The sequence below is a fragment of the Ziziphus jujuba genome, chromosome 4 (genome assembly GCF_031755915.1).
Source record: "Ziziphus jujuba cultivar Dongzao chromosome 4, ASM3175591v1".
NCBI classification, from domain to species: Eukaryota; Viridiplantae; Streptophyta; class Magnoliopsida; order Rosales; family Rhamnaceae; genus Ziziphus; species Ziziphus jujuba.
In genome coordinates, this window is record NC_083382.1 from 27,713,245 (window position 1) to 27,727,097 (window position 13,853).

Below are 13,853 nucleotides of genomic sequence, written 5' to 3' on the forward strand. Positions count from 1 at the left end.
TTTTCAGAAAAAAAGCAGATACTACATAAAAATAAAAAAAATAAAAAAATAAAAAAATTGATTTTACTTAAAAATACCGATTTTGCATCGGTTTTGCTCCTAATCTATATGAAACTTCATCCAGTCAGTTCTGACCATAGAATCTATATATATATATATATTATATTTGGGATAGAGGATTTGTGGAGAAACAGTGGCTTTTCTAATGGGTTGTACCACATTGACAAATTAGAATAGATGCATGGATATATATAAAATTTTCATTCTCAATTAAGTACATGGCCAAAATCGCTAAACTTCTTTTTCTTTTCTTTTCCTTTTTTTTTTTTTTTTTGGTTTTTTGGTAATAGAGAAACATCTTATTTTTATGTGTATTATGTACTTACCGAATTACCTGTGTAAGCTAAAACTGTAACATAAATATTGTATAGTTTAGATAACTTCTTGGGTAAATTACCTAGCTAGGAAGCTGGTATAGAAAGAAACAGTGGGTTAGTTACCAAAGTTTCCTGATCCCAACTTTGTAAGAGCTTTTTTGCTAGTTTTTACAGAATTAATCAATTATAAAATTGATAGTTGATCCTCTTTAAGTACTGTACCACCATTAACTATGAATATTATTTGCATTTTCTATCATGGATCTGCATGCATTAGTCTAATGTAGAAGTAATTACGATATATAATATTCCTAGCATAATTTAACTTTCTATATATATACATATATTAATTAACAACAACATTATCTTATTGAGTCCGCTAATCGTTTGGCTGTTGAATTACCTCTTGATCATAATAATCATCATCAGCTGAATGCGGACCAAGGGGACAACCATATATGTAATATTATATTCAAACTTCTAATTAATGCAAGAAGCTTTTTTTAGGGGTAAAATGTCAAAGGTTTCCACGGTATATATGCTTTCCATGCTTCAGCCATGGCATGGGATTTGCCAATCGTAAAAAAAGTTTATTGGGAACATATATTGATGCTTGAGTGAAAGTTTAGGAACAAATTCAGTAAATAGTCCGGCCTGCATAAACTCTTTGATCACAAGTGCATATCGGCCTGCTATCCATACATGAATTTTTTTTATTAAAAAAAAGTAAAGAATTCAAGTTCAAATCATTATCCGAAAAATAAATGAATATATCCGTGAGAGTAAGATCGGTAAAAGAGGACAATTCTACCAAATATTATTATCCAAAAAATAAATGAATATATCCATGAAAGTAAGATAGGTAAAAGAGGACAATTCTATCAAATATTAATACATAGTAAATTGTATTTTGATACTTTAAAATTTCAGGGTTATGCGATTTCAATTCTAAATTTTTTATTTGTACAAATTAGATCTTGAAATTTCAAAATTCGTTGCAAATTTGTCTAATATCTAATAGAAATGTTAAAATTAATAGTACTAATAGCATGATATCATGTTGATGTCATAATTATTTTTCAAAGATAAAAACAATATATTTTTTAAGAATTTGAAAAAATAAATTTGTTAGTTTGCCATTTTATATCTATGGTTTTTTATTTGAAAAATTGTATCAATTTGTTTTTTATTAAAATTAAAATAGCCACAATCATAATTAAATATTTTTGGTCCAAAATTAGACCAAAAAATAAAAATTATTAGATCAAAAATTAAAAATAATTTTTTTTTATGCCCAAACCAAAAAAAAAGTGAGACTCAAGTATCAAAATAATTTTTTGTCTAATTTTTTATGCTCAACAGCTCTTGTTGTAATAAGGACCCTCTGGATGTGGAACCCATTTCACAGAAAACATATTACGCTTATAATGTGTAGATGAAAAAGAAGAAGATGTAGATGGTAGACTAGCTGTTATATGATTATAATAAGGATATTCATAGTCATTGGAAACTAAGGGTGGTTTTGAATTACTATTGCTTTGAAGAAGAAATATTGAAGAGTGACTAATTAAATTCATGAAAGGATAGTAGAGGGCAGTGTCGGAAACAAAATTTAATGAAATTTTCTTTATTTTTCTAAAAAAAAATGGAGAAATTAAAATAAAGATTTCAATACTTTACCAAAAATGGTTCTGTATTCACGATAAATTTGTTACCTAATTATTTCTTAAAAAATAAACATACTGAAGACTCATTAAGACCCAAAAAATAAAATAAAATAAATAAAATAAAAAATTGTTTCAATTATAAATTAAATAGTACTATATTATCAATAAATATTTTTTTGTTTAAATTACATACTTTTTTTTTTTTTTGGTTATTAGCTATTTGTATCTTAAGTATAATTATCGATAAGTGTATATTAAATAAATACATAAATTAAATAAGTATTATATTTTTTTGAATAATAAATAAGGATCATATTGCTATGGAATTATGAAGTATTATAATTATATTAAATTATATAGTCGTTGATAAGTGAGAGAAACCCAAAATACATATAAATAAGTTAAAATAGTGATAAAGCTAAGAAAATAAATGAAATAAAATAATACTTAGAAATAAATTATATCTTGAATACAACAGCAACACCTTAATATAATATATTGGTCTAAGAAATAAAATAAAATAAACAAATAATAATAATAACAATAATAAAAGTACAAAAATAATAGTATGTTGCTGTTGTATTTGTCTTGAAATAATATTTCCAATCTACACGTTTTGTTTTTGACAGATCAGCGATGGAACTTAACCTATAACCTATGTTTGTATAGATCTGTTAATTACTTAGCAAGTAATTTTTAATTATTTAATATGCTGATGAATTCAAGGTGAAAGTAAAAGCTTGTTATATATATATATATATATATATATATATATATATATATATATATATATATATATATATATATATATTAATATTGATTTTTATTTGCAAAATCATTTTATATTTTCAAATTATAGCATATCTATATCATCTCGACTCGGATGAGTATTTATTTTCAACTTTTTAAATTTTTTACGGCAATGATAAATGAATTTGATTAGCTAAAGATTAATAAGTTTGATCAGTTAAAACTATTGGATTGGATCTCACATCAAATACATATATATTATCCAACATTTTTTAATAATTAAACTCACTTATTTTCAACTTAAAGAATTTAAAATATCCTTATTTAAACAACATTAATATATATATATATATATATATATATATAATTTTGCTATTATGAATAAAATCGAGTACCACATGATGAGTCACAACCATCAATAACCATCAAATTTATATAATTTGTGCAGTCTAACAATCATAGATGATTATTACTTATCAAATGGCAAAAGATTTTCTCTATAAGAACATTTTCATTTATTTACATATAAATATATATTTTATATTTGGGATTGGGGATTCTAGTTTGGGAGAAACAGTGACTTTTCTAATGGGTTGTCTCATGTGAACAAATTAAAGTAGATGTATGGATATTCCATTTTCAATTAATTACATCTCCAAATAATCGCTCATATTCTTATTTCTTTTTTTGGGGTAATAGCTAAACTTCTTAACTCTGTCATGTGTATTATTTACTTACCATGCTACCTATGTAAGTTACTCCAATAACATAAATATTGTATAGTTAAGTTAATTTCTAGCATAAATTACCTAGCTAAAAAGCTGTTATTGAAAGAAACAATGGTTTAGTTACCAAAGTTTCCTAACCAACTTTCTAAGAGCTTTTTTGGCAAGTTTTCACAGAATTAATCAATAACAAAATAGATAGTTGACCCTCTTTAAGTACTTACAGTCTGTACCATTGACTATAGGAATATTATTTGCATTTTCTATCATGGGTCTGCATGCATTGGTCTAATATAGAAGTAATTGCAATATATAATATTCCTAATTTGTATAAGTTCACTTTGTACACGCATATATAGATAAATTAATAACAACATTTTCTTATTGGTCCGCTGATCGTTTGGCTGTTGAACTTTACCTCTTGATCATAATAATCACCAGCTGAATGTGGACAAAGGGAACAACTGTATATATAATATTATTCAAATTCTGAAATTAATGCAAGAAGCTTTTTCAAATTTTGACAAACAGAAACCAATAAATCTGGCATATATAATAATATATGCTTCAAAAAACTATTTGAATCCCTTTACAATTTGATGTAAACACGATTGCTAATGCAACCAAAACAATTTTGCAAAGAAAACCAGATCAAGTATCAAGAATTTATGAAATCCCATGAGGATTCATCCATTTCAATTAAAATAAGTAGTGGGTCTGCATATAAAAACTTTTGGAATATTTTATTTCTGGCTATTAAACTAATCTTAGAAAATCTTTTTTTGGCACGTAATCCCCATTTTAAGGGTGGGGGAAAAAAAAATACCAGTTGCAAAGTGGGTAAGATCTTCTAAGCTTGACATACTACCCAATATAATTAGTTGAAGACTTTTCTCACATGCTGTCTGCTTATAAAATAATCATTTACATTTCTGGCCATTTTCATTTTGTATCGAACAAACATTAACAAAAGGAGTTTTTTTAAATTATTATCAAAAAAATAATCGAGCTTATTCAATGCTAAATCTGATATCTCTCTCACATTTGTTGCTTATGAGTTTTTTTATTTGCTTTCAATTTGATTCTTCAAGTTATATATATATATATATATTTATTATTTTTATGTATCTATGCTCTTTGTTAAATATTGTTTACTAGCATCTAAAACATTATGGGAGGTGTAGGATTTTTATTTTATTTTATTTTATTTTTGGGTAATTGTTTGACGGTATGAGAATGGGCATTTTAGAAATTTTGATTCAAAAGAAAAAATTGGTAAAGAGATAATAATGAACAGTGTAAACAGACGGCCCTTTCAACCAAGAATGCACCTTCCTGCTCGACCAGTGGGCCAGCGGCCCTAATGACACAAAAGTTAATATGGGCCAAGGCTTCACCTATTTGAAAGTGTGGGTGTATATAGTCAATCTCTAAGGTTGTCAAAAGTGATTGGTGGGTTATCTGGGCCGAAATTCTCTATCAAAAGTCAATATTTTGCGTTACATATTAATTTTTTTCAAGTGAAGGGAAAATATTTGGATTTTCTACACAAATTATTAGGTTTTTTTTTTTTTTTTTCTCTGTTACATGAGTTGAAGTAGGTATTTCAAAGGTCTAGGAGGTATAATTTTGATATAATTTATCACAGCAAATAGAATGAATCCATTTCAAACAAAAGAAAAATAAATCCAAAATAATTAAATAAGGAATAATTCATTTGGTATCTCATTCACGTCTACATTTAAAAGGTTCTAAATTCATAATACCAAATGAATGGAAATTATCCTAACAATGGGTTAATGAGAGACCAAAAATGTATTTTATATAGTTCCATATCTAGGTGAAATTACCAAAACACCCTAAACGTGAACCTTTTGAATGCTTACTTTATATACAAGTCCCACAAGAATTGCCGACCACCACCACCAACATCAGTAGATTCCCAAACTCCTTAGATGACACCACTCATGTCAATCCACTCAAAATATGCCAATCTACACAAACACAGCAACCTCATGGCCGAATTACAACCCACCCAAACGATTGCTTTTGGCTGCAATTATGGCACAACATGGCTAGGCAGGATCATATATACATAATACTTTCTTGATAATATTTAGTAATTAAACACAGAGGATAAGTTTTTGCTTTATAGGATATGCAGCAACCTCATCGCGGTCTCCCACCATTAGTCACCGGCGGTGAGCACAATCCATGTAAAAGGCATTCGTCTGGCCAAGCAGAGAAGAAATATTCTACCAATGTCAACCACCGTGGCTAGCTACAAAAGAATAGTTGGAGGTTTGGACTTGGTAATTTTAATATGAATAGGGACTGTGCACAGTGCAAGTTGTAGTGCAGAGAGAACTTCTCATTTTATTTTTTTTGTTTTTTTGAGTAAACGATCGGCGGCTTGCCTTTGACTCAAAACAAATTTATATTCTAAGAAAGTAACATGGTGAAAAAAAAAAAGAAAAAAAAAAGAGTAGTATTATGATGCTATCCACGTAGAAATATATGTGTATTTACCAAACTGGTGCGTACTTGATCCATAATCTAGTTTTATTCCAAAAAGGAGAAAAAAAAAAAGTACAAATAGGTTTTTATCAAAAAAAAAGAAAAAAAACAAAGTTCACACGTACGGTTCAGTTAGAATAGGAGTTTTGTTACTTGATATTAATTAGAAAGTTTTAAAAAAAAAATGTTTTGTTTTACAGTGGTACTAAATTAAAATAAAATAATGTTATAGATATTAAATTATTGAAAAAAATATATTTACCGAACAATAGGTATATAATTCAAATTCAACCATAAAAGTGTGAATGTGAGGCACAATACAACCATGAAGGAAAAGATAAAAATATAGATTTATTATATATTTAGCAAGTCAATCTTTTGTGTTTTTGCAAACCAACCCCCAAAAAAAAAAAAAAAAAGATATTTCCTCAAAGTTAGAACAAATAATAATATAATTAAAACCCTATGAATTAAGTCGTATTAAGAAAGTAACTTCTTTTTGTTTTTATATGTATATTCATGAATCATATATGAGGCAATAAACTTGAATATCACTTGACACTAATTCAATGAATTTAATGTTTATCTTATTATACCCCACACACATCAATACATCATGGTCATGATGGTAAAATTAGTTGTATGTGATGTTGTAATTGATAACACGGTTCAAGAAATAGAAAAGCAGAAATAGACAACCCTAAAATAATTAATCTTAATTAATTAATTGAACTGACAAGTAGGGACGGAGATATTACAGAGTACTGAAGAGGTGTAACTAGAAGTGTGTGAAGGACTAAATTATGAATATGCATAAAAAGGAGTAATTGATGGAAACATATCTACCAAGGACCATACAGTAGTAGTACTGCAACATAAGACAAGGACACGTTTTGTTCTTGTTGTTGTTGTTATCCCACATCGTTAAGAGAGTTTTCATGCCTCGAGTTTCTCTATCTCTTTGAGAAATGAAAAGCAAAATCCTTTTTGGATCTAATTATGTAAGAAAATATATATATACATATATATATATATTTCAATTCAAATGAGGATGTAATTTAGGATAAATGGATCTTTATTTAAAATTATTTAATTATATGTATTGGATGTAATATGTTACCTGATCTTTTCAAACACTTAAGTCTATTCATTATCAATCTAAATAAAAAATATGTAATATATATACAATCACGTTTGTATCAAGATAATAACTTTTTATATTAATTTTTTTATTAATAATTAAATCACATTAAAAATTATAATTTAAAAATGATCAAATTAAAATTTAATGATATATTAAAATTTATTTTTAAAAACAAACTTTATTAAATTTTAATAATTAATAAAAATAATTTTAATTTTTAATTTTTAATATGATATAGACAATAATTTAAAAAAAAAATCCTAATACTAATCTTTGTATTAAATACACAAAAATACATGATGTACTCATAGCCAGGGAGCTAAGCAGTTGAGTCGTTTAGTTGGGCGGCATTTTGTTGGCCTGTATACATGCCCCTATATATATATATATATATATATATATATAATAAAATAAAAAGAGGTACTTTCATTCTCATATTAACCCAAAAAATAAATAAATAAATAAAAAGTAGTTTCATTCTCGGATATAAACCTACAATTAGCACGGTTAATAATTTGGTGTAAAATTAAAACCCAGTTACCAAACTATATTTGCAGCTCTTGATATAATTTTTTTTTTTTTTTCCTTGGCAATTGGTAATAAGGGATTTGAATCTGGGTTCATTAAACAAAAAACAATAATGAAGTCTTGCGGAGTCTCTAATATATGGTTTTTTCAAGTTTTTATCTGTTAACATCCAATTAATTATATGCCACCTTCTTCCTCCTATATATAATATTTTTCAACCGAAAAACAAAAAAAAAAAAGAGAGACCTAGTGGCCAGTAAGCATCCAATATGTCGATAAACATAGTTAACTTTAACATATACATATATATGAGACATTCGAATATATATATATATATATATATATATATATATATATGTATTTTTTATGACGATCGATGGACTTCCATCAATGCATGCTGTCATTTTTCCAAATTTAAAAAAGTGGGGCATGCATTTGGAAAATTCTTAATTCCGTGGAAGCAAGAACACACACACATATATATAGATATAGATATATATATATATATATATATATATATATATATGACAATATGAAGAATTGATGGAGTTAAATGTGTGGTGCTTTTCAAGGCAGATTAGTTGGACAGAAAAACCATTGAAGTATGCTAAATTGTCAATAAAAAACAAACCCAACTTAATTCAACTTTGATATAATTTGAATAGTAGTCGTTAAGCCATTGATATGTAGCTATCTCATTAAGCAGTAGAGATTCCTTCCACTGTATTTTCTCGCTACATATATTGGCATTGGTCCACCACTTAGAGTTTATTCCATATATATCACATATTTATATTGCATATATGTGTAACATTTCAATCTCCATCTTTGATAATTGCTTCTTCTTTTGGCCATTTCTGAAAATTTGTTTTACTCATAAATGTAACGAAATACACATAGATTAAAACCGTGGAGGAAATAAAGTTTAATATTTTATAATATACCTATTATGGGTTAGAAATTATCTTTTGAAGACAAACCAAATGTAAAATCCAGTAAAACCAATGTTAAACGCTCATACAATTTTAAAAAGAAAAGAAGTATATAGAATAAAATTAAAGACTATATATCTGAATATGTTAAGGAAAAAGGAAACTAATAAACTAACGAATTTTTATAAATGTATATAATTCGCTTTCGTTCGGTATCGTGAGCAATTTAATTATTTGTTCCTATGATCAATCATTGATATTCAATAATCAATGAATCACATATTTGTTTTCAAAACTAATAAACCATCCAATAAATGATCCATTAGGTCGCACAAAAAGGCCAGGTTCATATTATATATGTGAAATACCGAAGAGCATTTTTTTTCTTCTTTTTCCTTTTTTTTTTTTCCCCTTTAAATATAAAAGGCCTTTTAAACGAAGCCCCAAAAAAAAAAAAAAAAAAAAAAAGGGGGTGTATGTTTTTCTTTTTGTTAGAGGAAACATATACATATTGTTATATTATCAATTTGTTAATTATTGTGGGTTTAATTTACCTATACTTCAATTTATTAAATGGATGGATGAGTTGAATACAACATGTAATAAGATTATTATATAATTTATATGCGTAGCATATTATAAATTTGGAGCAAAAAATTAATAAAAAATATGGTGTACTATACCTCAGCATGAGTAAAGACAAACCGAGTGAAAACAAACCAAAAAAGAAAATAAAAGCAGAGATTTTTTGCAGATTTGGTAAATTTGTACCACCCAATACTAGGGACATCTTTGCTTTTTCAATGGACCATATATGCAAAGTGAAATCTGGATCATGTAAATATAAAGGTTGCCTTAAGAATTGCGTGGTCTGCCTTCCAAGCTCTTAATGCTCTTCTTGTGACCTCCAAACCTACTTTAAAACATTCATTCATATCATCTTTCTCAACTTGTTCTTCTCAAACTCAGTCCCTAACTCTCTCTCAACGATTGCCTTTTCAACCTTCTTATATCTTCCAGTCTCTTTGATTATTTACTGTTGACCTTCTTATATCTACCAATCTTTTTGATTTTGCTACTTAATATCACTTTCAACTTTGGCTTTCTAAAAACCCAGCTCTCATTCTCTCGCTTCTTTCCCAAGGTTTCTCTTTCTTTCTTTCTTTTTTTCGTCATTGAATAATATTGTTTATATGTAATTAGTTTTCTGAGTTTATTAAATTTTTTTTTTCCTTGTTCTGCAGAGTATAATTGGGTTGGTGGTGAAAAATGGTGGTGATGGGATTGGGAAGGCTAATGGTGAACTTAAAATCTAAAATAAGGTCATTGAAGATCATGAAGAAACCTTACGATAAGATCGAAAAGAGCGAAAGTATGAGAGTTGAAATAAGAAGCAGGAAGGCCAAAAAGCTTATAGAGAAGACCCTCAAATTTGCTGATTCCCCAACAAACAAAAGCTATGCTTTTTGAATATATATACATTCATATTACATATATATTCAGAGAGTATAGTGTTCCAAGTAAAAATGTATATGTATTGAGGTTAATTTCGTCCTTCTCTATGATGTTATGCATCCAATCCTTCATGCCTACTTGGGTCTATCTTCTTCTTTTTTCATGTTTTCCTTCTCTCTCTCTCTCTGATCTCTCATTTCAGCACACACAAGAGCAGGAGAAACCTTGATAAAATTTTCATAATATCAAGAACATATGGTGTATATCCGTTCAAGATTGGACAAATTCCTTTCATGTTTAACAATCCTTGTAAGGTCTAAATACATAGTACTTGCTGAAATTTAATTTGCTAGTACTACTGATGTATATATATTAATTCATCTATATAGAATAGCTAGCTTTATCAGTTTGTCAGTAATCTGTTTTTGCCCAAAACTTTTCTTATTTTACTTACAAAATTGCAATATCCTTTTGGCATGAATTAACTTCTTTTATTTGAATACAAATCAAGTATATAAGAGTAATAAGACATTTCTCAGTAAAACAATTTTATTCATATGGAGTACTCTAACCCATATGTACATATAATATATAGATTATTATGGCATTAGAAGGGGATGAACAAGTTAATAAAACATTGGTCAAAAAATTAAGGAAATTTCTCAGACATCAATTCGACATTGATATGAAAAATCCTGATATTATGCAGGAGTCATGCATTACATGCCCTTGCAACTAAGAACCGACAATTTCCAACTGCAACAATATATTATAATTAATCTTATTTTTAACTCTCAATATTTTAATTTATAGATATCCATGGAATAATTTGTCCTTTATTGCTTGTCACAATTTTGTATATACATGTCCATGCAGAAAAACATATAATTCTGTTTGTATATATATATATATATATATCGCACTAGGATATAATGCAAATAAATTAAGATAAAATGTAAATAACCGATAAAGTCAACATAACATTTTCTGATGTGAAAAATAAAATCAACACATCTTGATGTGAAAAAAGCTATATATATATATATATATATATATGTACAGCTATGTGAAACGGCAATAAATTAAGGTTCACTGGAAGAGAAACTACCCTGATCATGCAGTTTTATATGAGTCTCAGCGGTTTACAAGTGACCCATGACCTAATCAAACATGTTATAAAGAACAGCAATAAGAATACAAAACATATGTTATAGAATGTATATCTATGTACTTAATACTTATATATATTTCAAATAGCGCTGTAGATAAATTAATATATAGATGAGATATGAAGCTGAGGATAAAAACTGAGGATAAAAGACAACGGAAAGCAAAGTCATTCCTGATCTGGCATTTGTTTGTAAAGGTAGCTTTAATGGTGGACAACATGTTTTGGGCTTTAAACTTTATAAAGGGTTTTCCTTATTTACATTATTTTTCTAAAAGGCACTTCCACTATATATTTGAGGCTAAGGTTATCCACGTGATGTGATGGAAAGGTTCCATGGAAGATGAAAGCCACTTTTAGAAAACGCCATACATGAATTCTGAATTATGATTCTTATAACATACATGTGTACATCCATATAAAGTCAGGTAAAACATATATATATATATATATATATATACACATAGTATTTTGCTACAAAACGTGTGTACATTTTGAATGGGCTCTGTTATAGAGTTGGCAGAGGAGATAATATAAGTATATGGGAAGATCCTTGGGTTCCGTATATGCCAAATTTTAAACCGACACCTCTTGGTGCGAGCAATCAGGAATGTAGATTGGTCGAGGATCTAAGGATGCCTAATGGAGATTGGAACGAGGAGAAACTGCAATCTCTCTTTGATACTACCTCGGTGGAGAAAATCAAAAGGATTCCAACTACTAATAATAACCTGGAAGACAAGTTAGTGTGGTTGGGAAATAGGAATGGAAGGTTTTCGGTTAAATCGGCCTTCAAGCTGGAATTCTGGAAGGATTGCTCTGAATCATATTGGTGGAAACACCTCCGGAAATCAAAATTGCATGAAAGATTAAAATTTTTCCTTTGGAAGCTGTCAAACCAAGGGCTCCCAACTGTCTCAAATTTACTCTCTAGGAGCATAACAGTCAATGTGCCAACGTGTGTACATGGTTGTAACATTCTAGAATCTGACAACCACCTTTTCTTCCATTGCCTTTCGGGTGGTTAGAGCAATTTGGTTCGCGATGCCTTGGAGCATAAGGTAGGATGAGTTTGCAGACCTCTCCTTAGAAGAAAAATTTTCTATGCTTGCTGATCCTGGTAGAACCCTGCCGGTCCACCCAAATGATGTTGAAAACTTTTTCCTTTATGGCTCTCTTATTCTAGACCAGATTTGGAAGATTAGAAATAGTTCTGTTTTCGATAACAAGACTTTTGGGTTAGAATGCACAATGGAGCTGTTAAATTTCAGGCTCAGGGAGGCCAAGGTGGCTATTGAAAGAACTGATATGGTCAACTTAGTTGTACTTGGCCCTGAGTCAGCTTTGCACAGAATCCCCCAGCACTTTATCAGAATTAATTCAAATGCAGCAGTTAGAGAGGATGGTAGTGTGGTAGCCATTGTTGCTAGAAATGCCGAGGACGAACTTCTAAAAATATGGAGCTTTCCTTTTCACTCCGATAATCCAGAGTTAGATGAAACTTTTGGTATTTTACGAGGGCTGTTAAAAGCTAAGGAGGAAGGCTGGTTCTACATTTAGAGTGAATCTGATGCTAGGAGAGTCATTGTGAGCTTGTTGAACAATGATTCTCAAAAGTTACATTGGATGGTTGAGGGCGTCTTTAAGGAAATTCTTCTGCCGAAAAACAGTTTTACTGAAGTTAGTTTTAATTGGTCCCCCTAGAAAGCAAAACTTCTTAGCGCATTTTGTTGGGTAGTGGTGTAGTAGGAATAATGTTTATGGTCTTATAGATAGTAACTGCCTCCCTAGTGTGTTTTCAAGTCTGGTTTCCCAAGAAAGTGGTTCTTCAACCACCTCACTTTTTGTGTAAGCTTTTTGTAAGCTTTTCTGGGTTTTGGTTAATGAACTCGTCTTCCCAGCAAAAAATTAAAAACGTGTGTACATTTTATATGTTGCTCCAATATATGTATTTATCGGTTATATCTGATAGATTATATTTAATCGGATCATGTAATTTACCGTAGTACATAGATTATATATAATTAATTAGGTGTGCGTCTGAAGGTGTGCATGCGTTTTATAATAAAATTGATAAAAAGTGCATATATATATATATATATATAAAATTAAGAATAAAAATGCGATTAATGAATAGAAAATTCTGAATAATTAGAGATTTATCTGCTTCAAGGTTACTGTTTGATTCTTCAAGAGACACAACTGTTCGTGAAAAGTGGATTACTGTAAGGAGCTTTGCTAACAGATTCCACTGGATGTTCCTCAACTATGCCCATAAACTATAGATGTGCCCTGCATCAACGTTTTTGCTTTGCTACTTGATAAAAGCAGAGGATCTATGCGTAAAATTTGATAGTACGAGCTTGCCTTTGTATTTTTTTTTTTTTTGGTTGGCTTGAAAGCTTGCCTTTGTATTTTTGCCAACAAGTTTTAAACATTTTGTATTATTGAACAACACTAGTATTTTAATTTTCAGTATTTTTTATTTAATGTAATTTATCATTGAATAGATTAGATTTGTGCATTTTTTTTAACATTTTGTTATACCTTTTAAAAAGCACTAAGTACTGAGAGGATATAACACTGTTTC

General features: G+C 28.8%; 1 long non-coding RNA gene across 1 annotated transcript; it reads left to right on the forward strand.

Moving 5' to 3' along the window:
• The first annotated feature begins 9,324 nt into the window (after positions 1 to 9,324).
• On the forward strand, positions 9,325 to 10,513 carry LOC107416494 (uncharacterized). Its single transcript, XR_001581300.4, has 2 exons — positions 9,325 to 9,784; positions 9,885 to 10,513. It is a non-coding gene; the product is annotated as an uncharacterized LOC107416494 (long non-coding RNA).
• The last annotated feature ends 3,340 nt before the right edge of the window (positions 10,514 to 13,853 follow it).